Source organism: Microtus oregoni, unplaced genomic scaffold (genome assembly GCF_018167655.1).
Source record: "Microtus oregoni isolate MIOR12 unplaced genomic scaffold, Mior012 000028F_ref0000031, whole genome shotgun sequence".
NCBI classification, from domain to species: domain Eukaryota; kingdom Metazoa; phylum Chordata; class Mammalia; order Rodentia; family Cricetidae; genus Microtus; species Microtus oregoni.
The window spans coordinates 27022803-27034859 of record NW_024543087.1 but is presented as its reverse complement, the minus strand read 5'-3'; the positions used below and the strand labels follow the sequence as shown (position 1 = coordinate 27034859).

The following is a 12057-nucleotide window of genomic DNA, read 5'->3' as shown; positions in this document are numbered from 1 at the left end:
CTCTAGGTCTTTTCCCAGATAAATTATGTACTGTCCCCGAGTCACTGGTCCCGAGTCATTGTCTGGCTTTCCTTCTCCCAGACCCTGCAGGTTTGGCTCTAGTCTGCTCTGTGTGAGCCCAGCTGTTCTTAGGCGCAGCGCAAGCTAAAAGCCCTCTCACTTTGTTAAACTTTGGTGGAGGTCTCATAGAGCAAGAGGGAAGGGGGGGGGGGGGGGTCTTCGCTGGCATTCTGAGCTTTAGAATGGAACTAAAGACTTCGTAAGGCTTTGTAAGATTTATCATATCGAAGGAGAGCCATCAGTGCATGCTGCCCAATAAGCTACGTGGCACAATTAAGTAACAAGGTCAACGAGACGTCCGAAGCCTAACAGAATGGCTTAGGGCTTTGTCTCCATGCAACTGGCCGGCGGCCTGCACCCCAGACTTCTTTCTCTACAGCAGACTCTCCATTTTCTCCCCGTACCCTGAACCCCTGGCTTCAAAGTGGGGCAAAGCAGCCTCCCTTGCTTGCCCCCACTGCCTGCTGTCTGCTCCGTCGTTCCCATTTTCTGACCGCCTCAGTCGCTGCCCGCTGCCCGTTTGGTTGGCACCACCCCATTTTGCTTTCCAGATGACGCCCTGTTCTCTCCACGTGACTTCCTGTACCCTGCATACTTTGAAGAATTCATGGCGCAGTTCCTCCCTGTCCCTGCTAAAAATCCTCCTTTTCCCTTTCTCAGCTCTAGAAATAAAGAGAAAAGGGGGTGGGGTGGGGTGCGGATTACAAGGGCACTGCCCTTCTGGGTTTTAACCACATTCTCTGCTGGTGGCTTTTGTTTTCCCATCTCACAGGCTTGTTAGGCCCTCAGGCGGGCACTCTGCAGCAAGCTCGGGGTTGGGGAGAAGGGCAGCACTGTGAAGCCTTAATTAGAGCAAGGCCTCGGACCCAGTAAGGGATTTTAGTCTGCAGAAGGAAAAGATATTTCAAAATACCCATTTGGTAGCAACAAGCGAGGGAGGGTAAAGAAGATGGTTATTTTATTGTGTAAAGCAAACAATGAAAGCCTCCATGCATTTATGAACACAGAAAGAATATTTATACTGGCATTAAAAAAAAACAAAACAGTACTAGAAAACAAACTCCCTCTGCAGCCCTAACAGAGTGAGGGCAAACACAAATGCTGGTCTCCAACCCTTAGCCGGAAAGAGCCACGGAAGCAAATAGTCCATTAAACAAAAAGATGCAGAGTCAGCTGCCAGACCAGAGAACAATTTTCTGGTCACGCCTGATGTTTAGACCACAGCGGTGACTGCTGGGATCACCTAACAAAGACGAGTGATTTAGCAACTGGGTTCAATTTACCTGCTGCCCAGCAAGCTTTCTGCAGATGTCAGGAGCCAGGCCTCCCCGCCCCTTTGTTGCCCGCATCACAAATTCAAATTCTTGCATTCAAGGGCTTCTCAACCTAACATCTGCTCATGAATTCAAAAGTGGCAGCCGTGACTGAGGTCACCTGGCAATGTAGGCGGACCAGCTTGGAGAAGGGTAGCCAGGCATACGGTGGCTTTATTAGTAGCCAACACGTCTTAGCGAGGTGGTGAGAGAAAAGACACTGAATCCAAGCGAAGGAACCTGTCCTTGACATTGGCTGAGCTATCTGTACACTGAAGAATCGACTTCAGGGAACGGTAACAAAGATTTCTTTCTGCAACAGGAAGGATACGTAATTGTGCCTGTCCATACCATTATCTAGCCTTATGGGGGGACCTGAACAGAGTCCCGTGGGGGCACTGTCATATCCATTTTGCCTGGCCGACAACAGTGTCCATTACCTAGGAAATGCTAGACAAACACTCCAAGGGTGAAGCAAACGGCTGAAGCATCTCTTGCTTCCACCCGTGGCAGGAGATTCTCTACAACAAAGGACTAGAACAAGCTTGCCCTGCAGCAGGATATTTCGTAAAACCAACGAAGTATGAAGAACCCGCCAGGCCACCTCTGGGGTACTCAGTAATCTGCTAAGTTATGGATCAGTTTTAGAAAGTGCTTCTAGAATGTTCAGAAGGCTTTTAAGGACCGTAGAGTGTTTAACTGGTATAACGGATCATTCCTGTTCTCTGATCCCCGTCGGCGACTAACCGGACAGGCATGGAAGAGCAGTAGCTCTGAAGACCTTTCTCAGCCCTGTTGCTGTATCAGAGAAAAACCAGGCAGAGCCCAAGTGTGTAAGGCTTTTCAAGACAAAGGCTGTTTACTGGGCAGTTGAAATGTAGACCCTTCGAGCATTTTGCCCTTGGGGAAAAAAAAGAGAGAAAGAAATGGAAGTCTCGGTGTTTTGCCATGAGCTTAAATCCTGGAGTCCTTATGAAAAACAAAACAAGATACTTTCCAGAACATTCCTTGCTCCAAGAGGCCGTTACTGAGTTGACATTGGGTCTGCGCCAGCATTGCATCACTCCTTGGGATGCTGTGCCAAGAGTTTCACTCTACCTTCCCACATAGACTCAGGGCCCTGCCGGGGTCAAAGGCAGACATAGCTGATGTCTGACAGGCCAAAAGCAGCTGCCTGCAGGGGCCTGGACTGCCTTCACCCAAGAGCTCGCAAAGGCAGGAGCTGCCACCGAGCTGTGAAGCCTGGCTTCAGGAGGCTGCCGGGTCCACAGAGACAGGGTTGCAGCTCATGCTTGCACACTCTGATGCACACGGTGCAGTTCCTCCAGCTCCTTGCCCTGCTGCGTCCTTACCTTGCGGGTCTCCATTCCAGTACCACAGCCCCCGGAAGGCTTTCCCAAACCAACCATTTGAGTGGTTCTCCCTACAGCACATCATTCTTGCTTTTTTTTTTTTTTTAAACTTCTAGCTCTTCATTATTTTTGTTGAGACAGGGTCACTTGCCCAGGCTTATCCAGTGCTCAAATTACACTGGGTGCTTGTGCCACTGCACCCAGCTACATTTCCTTCTTGTTCTTGGGTTTGTTAGCTATTTGCCTCCATGTTGTTGTTGTTGTTGTTGTTGGGTTTTTTTTTTGCCACTTCCCTACTGTCTACCCTGCCTTATTAGAGGCAGAAACATGAGAAGCAGGCTCTGGTCTGTCTTGTCGATTATTGTATTCTAGCTTCTGGACTATGTCTGGTAGATAGTAGGTGCTCAGGAAAAATGCTGAATGTTTAGCCTTGGAAAGCAGCCGTTAGGACGAACTGCCGCATGGGACTCAGTTTGATAGAGTAATAAAGAGAAAGGTGCTATGTGTTTTCTAGATCCCCAACCCCAGCACATAAAGCAATAAAGAGACTCCAAGCCTGTGCTGTGGCCTGGCTGCCAGTCTAGCTACAGGAGGTCCTCAGAGAGGACGGAGTTAGAGCCACACCAGTGTAGAAGCAAGAGATGAAGCCTTACACATCACCCCTGAGCTAAAGCTTGGAAAAACATTTTTCTATTCCCCAAAGAGAAACTAGAGTTGAGAGTTTTATACCATAAATCATTCAGGCAGAAAACCACACATTTACCCACTGCATTTTGGTAGAACAAAGCAGTTATTTGCACATTCTCCTGTCGCACCTGCTCTGGCCTGCCCAGCGCAAACACCTCAGCCAAAAAGTGCAAAGGGGTTAAGCCTACCCAGTCTGTTAGACAGCAAGGAGTAAGTGCCACTTTCCCTCATTTCGGCTAATCTAGGAAATCCAATAATAATTGTAAATGGGTAAGTTTAGAAAAGCTTTATGCCTTGAAAATATCGCTCTAAGCGACACACGACAAAGTAATAAATAATAATTATTCTCTCATTCACGGGTCTATTTATTAGAGTGATAACGGTGCAGTGTATTTCCCAACAGTCGTATTTGGTTTTCTGGATCTATGAATTATATTTTAATTATATTTGAAATTCTTTTAGAGCAACACAAATGAATAATGTCATTTAAAAAATCATTAGCTATGAAGACGTACACGATGGCGCAAGCACGGTTAAGTAGAAAACAAAGGCTCAACATCCTCTGAGCGTGGGATCTACCCGGCATTCATTCACGCTAAAACAGCAACCGCATTTCATCCACCCAATCTTGTAGTTCAGATTCCAATTCATTTAAAAGGATTAATTTGTCCTGGCCTATCAAGATGGAAGACATCCTGCTAGGCTTTTTCTGAGCAGCAAGTGTTTTAACTACAGATGCTGAGAGCTCACTATGTTTGTCCAAGAGTGAGTGACAATCAGCCCCATCCTCCTGAAACTGTTAACGCTGCCGGTCCTAAAATAAATGTCCATTCTTTATCGGGCTTCTGACATTTCCCTTCAGTCTGCAACCTGACGGATCGTATATTCGAAATGTACTTAGTCATTTTAAGTCACAAGAAACAAAATGGCTCCCAAGCAGATTTAAAAAAAAAAAAAAAGGTGTTGCAGGAATATGGCTATTTCGTGGCAAGCCCAGAGAACGAATCACCGTGGGGATCATGCTTTGATATAACTGAACCACATAATGATTCCACGCACAATAACTTAGTTGGCCTCAAAACAACACAACACCAATAAACAACAGCCACTCTTTAACCCATGAGAGATTTGACTGCAGATGTTGCTGTAGGAAGTGAAGCAGACTGCTGGAAACAAGCGCCCATTTACATAGATGGTTCGAACCTCAAACTGCTTCACCTGGGAGCATCTCCCGGAGGGTTCAGGTCTGGCAGCAGCCCCAAAGACGCTCCCATGAGGGCTCAACAGACACCTGTCATGGGGAGGGAAGGCTTGGGTTTGGGTACAGCTCTATCCGAAGCTGGGAGGTCACTATGGAGGGCTGAGGAAGGCAGAAGCAGAGGCATTGGCTGATTCTTAGAATGTCTGAAATGGCTTTTGTTTCCTCGGCGCTCGTGAACTCGTGAGAATGAAAGCCCACCTCTCTCCACAAACCTGGATTGCAATCTAGAGCGCGTGGAGAAAGCTTCATTGAGAACGTGCTGAGCACAAAGGGGGAAGGGAAGAGCTGCCGCAGAGCAAGCCTCTGCAGATTTAGAAGTGCAGCTGGGATGTTAAGGTTTGAAGCCTGCCATTTAAAAAAGAATGTCTAAAGCCCATGCACGTTCTGCGGGAGAGGGCACAGAGCTGCAAGGCTCTCCCTTGGCAAGTGGCTCCGTTTCTAACACATTCTTGTGCATATCTATTACTACATTTTAAATGTAGAGTTGGTTACCAGGGAAACAGGTTCTGGCCCAGTGTTAATTTGAAACTGAAATATTTTTTGAGGGGTTCGGCTCAAAGGAAAGAGCTTGTGAAATGATTTTTGAAAAACACCAGGATTTGGTAAACAGGGAGTCACGGCTGTATTTCTGCAATGAGCCATTCTAAGGGCTCAGCTTCATTCAATGGAGCTCAATATCTGCGAGGAGGGCCATGGCAACTTAGCCTTTCCCCCTTCAGAAATGATAGCGCCCCGCCCCCCAGCTCCATGCACATTCAAATGGTGGATGTATCATTGTATATGACAAAAAATATGATTTTGAAAGAATTTAATTTTTAATTTTCATATTTCACACACTACAGTTAAAGTCCGCTTCTTAAAGATTAAACATTTTTAATAGTTCCTATTGAACTTATTTACGCTCTTGGAGATTATCTCAGAAACCCATTTGTTTTTTAGTTTTAGCTAAAATTGAGCCAAATCACCAGACTTTAAAAAAAAATAATTCTTTTGTCTAGTGGCGCCACGCCTATCATATAACTGAATTTCTTTAAAACAGAAGCCATCTCTCTTTTACAGCAGAGTCTCTTTATAAGTCTGTGCTTGTGTTTTTGTAGTATTTGGCTACAAGGGGCTATTTAGCTTCATGCCATCTCTAACATATTACGAGTATCTTAGTTTCAATTTTTAAAAGTCACATTTTAATGCATCCGATGTTTTTCCTGCATGGCTCAAAAAAAAATCTATAAAACATGCAAATTCCAACCTACCTGTGCGCGTCACTCAGGGCAGTGTTAGCATAGCAAGACACTCGGCCATTTTTATGTGAGGCGAAGGAGACCACTGATTTCTCCGTCTTCCTGCTCACGAGTTTTAGATGCGATGGTCACACACACCAGGCGTCACACGCAGAGCAGCCTGCGTGTACTGTGATCACGAGGACTGAATTTATCAACGGCAAAGCAGGACTGAAGGAAGAAGTTTCTTCTCCGAGGACTCTCTGAGGCTGCACCCAAGGAGGTGGTGTGTTGGATTTTCTTCTCCTCCCTTGCTCCTCGGAGAGTTCAAAGCTCAGAGCTGACCATTGCAAAGGCCACAGCCACAGTCACAGTCTGCTGAAAATCAAACCACTGATCCCAGCACTGAGAACACAAACATGAGGCAGGACCTGCCCTGCTCGCACACGATGCGGTACCTAGGAGTTAAAAATAGAGTCCACCTGGCCTCCTACCTGCATAATAAACATGTAAGTTTCAAGTGTTTAATTTGATATTCACATTAATTAACAATACAACATACATTATTTAAAAGACAGCAAATGCAAGGAGAAAGGGGGAGACACCATCTGGTAGCAGAGTTTTGTTGTTCTTGTTTGGGTTTTAGGGTTTTGTGGGATTTATTTGGCTTTGTTTAAAAAAAGAGAGAGAGGAGAGAGAGACAGAATCTTATTTTGAACGTGATGGAAAGCAAACCTCCAGCAGCAAATGAACCCGAAAAGAAGGGTGATGTCGAAATAACGAAGGCTGTAAAGATGCAGAGCCGGGCTTCGCTACCAGATGATATGGCATAGAGAGCATTTACATACTCACATCGGAAATACTAGGCAACATGTAATGAATTCTACACAGCACGGCACACACAGCACAGCACGGCTAATCCTGCCTGCCATCTTAGGCTCACACAAGCAAGCTACGCACTGCATGCAGCCCACAAGCGAGCCAGCGCGAGGGGAGGAGGAGGAGGCAAGGGACAGCTCACCTTAAATGCAGTATCTGATTAATGTTGTAAGTGACATTGCATATCAGCCTCAGAGTCTTGGCTCAACTGGGTAGGAGGGAACAAAGAAAAATGTCATCAACTGGTGATGCAAGATGAGCCCAATCACTAACCACTGTTTAGCAAACTCCAAATTCTGCAACCAGGCAGTAGAAGGCATTCCATGCACTGAAGCAGAGCGGCTGCACAATGAAGGAGTCCTTCTGCTTCTGAAAAAAAAAAATCAAACAGTCCTTTTGCTAAGGAAGAAAATCAGCTGGAATGAGCACAGTCATATCCTCTTCTTGGAGAAAGCTTGCAATACAGTATGTATCTGCTTGGGGATGCATTTTATAGTCTGTTAATTTCATAGAATTGCTAGCAGCAGCAGAAAAAAAATGAAAAAAAAAAAAACCCTGCTAAGCTACTGCCGAGTGGAGACAGATTCTGAAAAAGGGAATAGCATTTGTAGTTTGTTTTTTTTCCAAACCCTAAGGTGGCGACAGGCTTGTAGAAGAATGCATGATCAGTTGTCTGTATCCGTTCTATAACCTTTAACCACAGGCAGCGTAAATGCATCCGGCTAAATGGATCTGCAGAACAGAACGGCAGATACCGCTGCAGACATAATTGTATGAAGATGGAAGAGACTTTCCTTACAGGGAGAAGCCCAAGAAAATCAGTACAGAAAAAGAAATTATGTCAGGTTCCTTAGGATGTACAGCTTGCCTTCATACACAATTAAAGCTATCTTTAGGATATTGACCTAAATAATAGTAAGATTTACAGCAGCATACTGTAAGTGTTCCAAACATAGCAAACGCGGAGTGATTTGTCTTCCCCCTCCCCCTCCAAAGCGAACAAGCCAGTTATAGGAATACCAAAGGCAATGGACGGTACACACTGGCGGGGAGGCAGTGTGTGTCTAAAGGCGATGTCCCTTTGTTTTACTTGGAGGTTTATTTAAGCTACACTTGCACCATGGCATTGACATTAGGAGGTCAGGGCTGATATCCATTTTATGAGTGAAATGTTTCCCCAAAATTAAATCTCATCTACTCAGACACCAGATTTCATGTCTTCCTCGGTGTCACCTCCCCCGCTGCTCAGGATTGATGGGACCTAGTGTGGCTGTGTGTAATAAACTGAGGTTGCTGTCTATAGAATCCAATTCATAATTATGAGAAATTATTTTTAAATTGTTTTTAATTATTGTATTTTAATTTTAAAAAGCCTTCAAGAACTCATATGCACAGACCCTTTCAATCTTCTCTCTCACACACATATAGGTGCATGCACACACATGAGCACACACATGAGCACACACACACACACACACACACACACACACACTTAGAGCTCAATTTGCAACAAAATGTTAACACATGGAACAAAACTGTTAAATGGCTGCTTATTCAGGATTTTAAAGGAACACTTCATAAGCAAAAGCTATTTTTCTACGAAGCCAGTGTGGCTACGTCTCCAAAGTAGAAAATAGGTTAGCTTGGTAGATTTTTTTTAAAGATCCCACCAGCAGATTTAAAAACAGAAAAAAATATTTAACACGCTGTATAACAAGAAATCTTTATTTTAAGAAAACAAGACAGATTCTTTTCTACAAAGAAACCATATCCACCTCCACCCTCAGAGCCCTGATATAAGCTAGCGTTTTTATGAAATGCTCTGAGGTTATTTTTAAATATGTAATCTTTATATTTTTCTCCTCACACAGTCTTTTATTGCCTATTGCATCACCAATATGCCGTTGTTAATTAATTTTAACAATGCACCCATGAATTAATGTTTTCCTGGTTTGCCAGTTTTCCAGTGACTCTCTTCTCTGTACGAGCTGCCTGACAATAACGAGTTAGCAAAGCGTTCACGCACCCTAGAAATTGTTTAGAGGAGAAAAGCCACCGGAACACCTCGGCTTAGGTAGTAGGCTTCCCGACTGGATTGTTTCTAGTCTGAATTCTATCTTCTCCCTCGGATCAGAAGTGATTGGCAGCTGACTGTGCGGAAAGCACCCCTGCCTATCTCTAGCCCAAAGGCGTTATTCTGTCAGTAGGGTAGGCTGTCGGGACAGTGGGTCCTACCTGATCCACAGCAAGTCGCCTGCTGTTGAAGCACACTTCTCTCTCACAGTGCTCCAGAAAGGCAATGGTAGCTCTGGTGTTACTAACACCAGTGGTGGAGCCCTCCTCCCCACCCCCACATCAGGGCTCTTGATACTCTGGCTAACAACAATGACAGCGACCAAAAATTAGAATGGTGTGTCCTTGTGCTAATTCCTTCTTTACCAAGGGGGTCTAGAATTAGACGGTTATGTGACATTACAAGCACCAAGCTAACGACCATCATCTATAAAGCAGAGCCCTTCAAGAAGAGTTGAAGAAGGGTGAAGGAAACACCTTGGCAGGCGACACTCAGTGTCTGTTGCGCTAGTCCCCATGAATGACGTCGGAAGGCTAGACGGTCACATTACGCATGCACAAAGTATTATTGGGATACAGAATCAGTGATGATGCTATTGAGCCAAGTCAGCGGCTCCTCTGTCTGGGCTAAGAACTGCCAATGGCAACAGCAGTCCTGCATCTCAGGCCCCCTGGAGATGAGGGGATAGTGTCACGTCCTTTTATAGCAGTGGCTCAACCTTCCCTGTGCTGCGACCCCTTCATACAGTTCACGTTGTGCCGACCCCAACAGAAAATTATTTTCATTGCTACTTCACAACTGTAATTTTGCTAATGTTATAAATCATGATGTACATATCTGATGTGGGGGTATCTGATGTGTGACCCCTGTGAAAGGATTGTCCAACCCCCAAAGGGGTCAAGACACAGGTTGAGAAGGGCTGTTTTGTACGTCAGAGTGGTGGCTGTGGTTGGGCCCTATCCGGGTACTTCTTATAACCAGATGCCAGGGCAAAGGGTTTGTTTCCACACCTCTTGTGGGGTATCCTTGTTCACTCTTTGTGTCGAAATGAGCAAGAAACCTCCACATATTGAATGTTATTTTGTGATGTCCCTAGTAAGCAAACCTGAAATATTCACCAAGCCTACTTGGGTTAAGCAAACATGAATTCTAGCTGTAAATATTCTGAGAAATGAGTCTGTTTGGGCAGATGCTGTCAACTAATAAATCTTGTTTTGCACTGGAAAAAAAAAAGGCATGCTCATGCCTGAATTATTTAAGCTTTGTCACGATTACAAGTGGCAAAGATATGCATTTGCTTAGGATTAAAAAAAAAATCACATGCCCTTCATCCTCAGGGCACATGCACAGACATTAACTCAAATGAGAATCTCTTCTCCACAGTGAACATTGTAGATTTGACAAGTCAAACACAAGGCTCCCAAAACAATGCGGCAAGAACGAACTGGAGCACAGAGCAAGGCAGGAGAGACTCCTTTACCGGCGTGTTATTCTTTGGCCTCTGCGTTCTGCAGGCGGGGCTAATTTTATTTCCGGGCCTGTGGGTTAAAGTTAAATTGCATGGCTTATGCAAAGTACATAATTCAAGTACGAACAAAGCTCGGCTCTTCTCATTTGAAAAAACCATCAAGTCAGGGCACTGAGTCCCAGAGGAATCCCTGGTTTATAAACATTTGGATGGCTTTGCATGTTTCTTGATGCCATTCACAGCTTTAAAAATTACAACTGGTTTCATTTTATACCTAATCTACATATCAGCAGGTGAGCCCACGATCAGGTTGGCTAGTCAACTGAATTTTAAAAATAAATATTTACCATGTATAATATTTTTGTTTCAATTCTTATGTAAATATAAAAAGCAGAATTTTTTTTATGTTGATTATATTCAGGCTTGGAAACAATTTGGTAGTTTTCTTTCTTTCTTTTTTTTCCTTCTTTAACTAATTATCAATGGCTGTGTTCTTTGAGACAAACTCTCACTGTGTTGCCCTGGCTGACCAGGAACTCACTGATGCCTGTCTGCCTCTGCCTCCTGTATGCTGGGATTAAAGGCGTGCATTACCTCAACCTGCAATAAAGTGATTTATCAATGACTTAAAATAACTTTGGGGGGCTGGAGAGATGACGCAGCAGTTAAGAACACTGACTGCTCTTCCAGGGGACCTACGCTTGATTCCCAGCACCCACATGGTGTCTCACAGTCATCTGTAACTCTAATTCCATAGTTCAAGAGGACTCACTGCCCTCTTCTGAACTCTATGGGCCCCAGGAATACTTGTGATACTCAGACAAATCACTTATACACATTAAAAAAAAAAAGAAGAGATAATCTAAAACATAATGGGATGATAATTTAGCTGGCATTTTTAAGAAAGTCCATCATACTTCTAATGGCTAGGTCTTGTCCAGAGATCTGCGTAGGAACTTCTGTAGCTGATCAAAGCTGAAAATCATACTAAATTATATTAATAAATCCTAACCTGATAGTACAATATCCTATAGTATTGACTATCATCAGTTTTAAAGATAACCATCATATAGAGACTAGAATTTAAAATCTGAGACTAGTTGATTGAAAGCCTGGACCTTCCCCCAACTCTAAAGGATGAGATTGCATCCTGCATCTCATCTCTACCTAACTCCAGAAATCCTCCCAGACATCCTGGGGGGAGGTTTCTCATGGAATTGTGGGTACTTAGATGATCACCAACCAGAGCTAGCCTGGGCCTGACCCTTTTGAAAAAAAAAAAAAAAAAGAACAAAAAAAAACCCAAGGAGACCATGTTGGGAAATTAGGAGTAGAAAGTAGAGTACCAACTTTGGAGGGAGGCTTGTTGCAGTTTGCAAATGGTTCATGGCATATAGTAGCTGGGGAAAGTGCATCTCTGCACATGCTGACATCTCATTGAGGAAAGTCCACATTACACCTTAGGCTTGCGGTGTAGCTCGGTTTGAGTTTGCTCCCTGGCACCGCATATATACAGATTTGCCCCAAATCGCACCCGTAATAAGCTAGTTCGTCTAATCATTGTAGTAAAAACCACAGCTGGCCTTTTTAATACCTACTATGTTTAGCATTTATGAACAAATTTGTTATAGATTACCTAACTTTTAAAAGCCTAAATTAGTAGTGAATGGAAAAAGTCAACATAAATCATCGAGGTCAACTTGGTTTCAAGTTACAAACAGTATTTTTTTTAAACAGAAATTTTTT

General features: G+C 44.0%; 1 protein-coding gene across 6 annotated transcripts in view; it reads right to left on the bottom strand.

Annotated features, from left to right (window-relative positions):
• Zbtb38 (zinc finger and BTB domain containing 38) overlaps positions 1–12057 on the bottom strand; it is an 81240-nt gene that overhangs the window by 54399 nt on the left and 14784 nt on the right. The window contains exons 3-4 of one of the 6 annotated variants that reach the window (XM_041676861.1): positions 6912–7138; positions 5924–6384 (exon numbers count right to left, since the gene is read on the bottom strand). The exons of 1 other annotated variant lie outside the window; for it this stretch is intronic. The gene's annotated coding sequence lies outside the window, so the exon portion shown is untranslated. Of the gene's footprint in view, positions 1–5923; positions 6524–6911; positions 7139–12057 lie in introns of those variants that run through there. 4 more of the 6 variants (XM_041676862.1, XM_041676863.1, XM_041676864.1 and 1 more) reach the window with 4 other exon arrangements.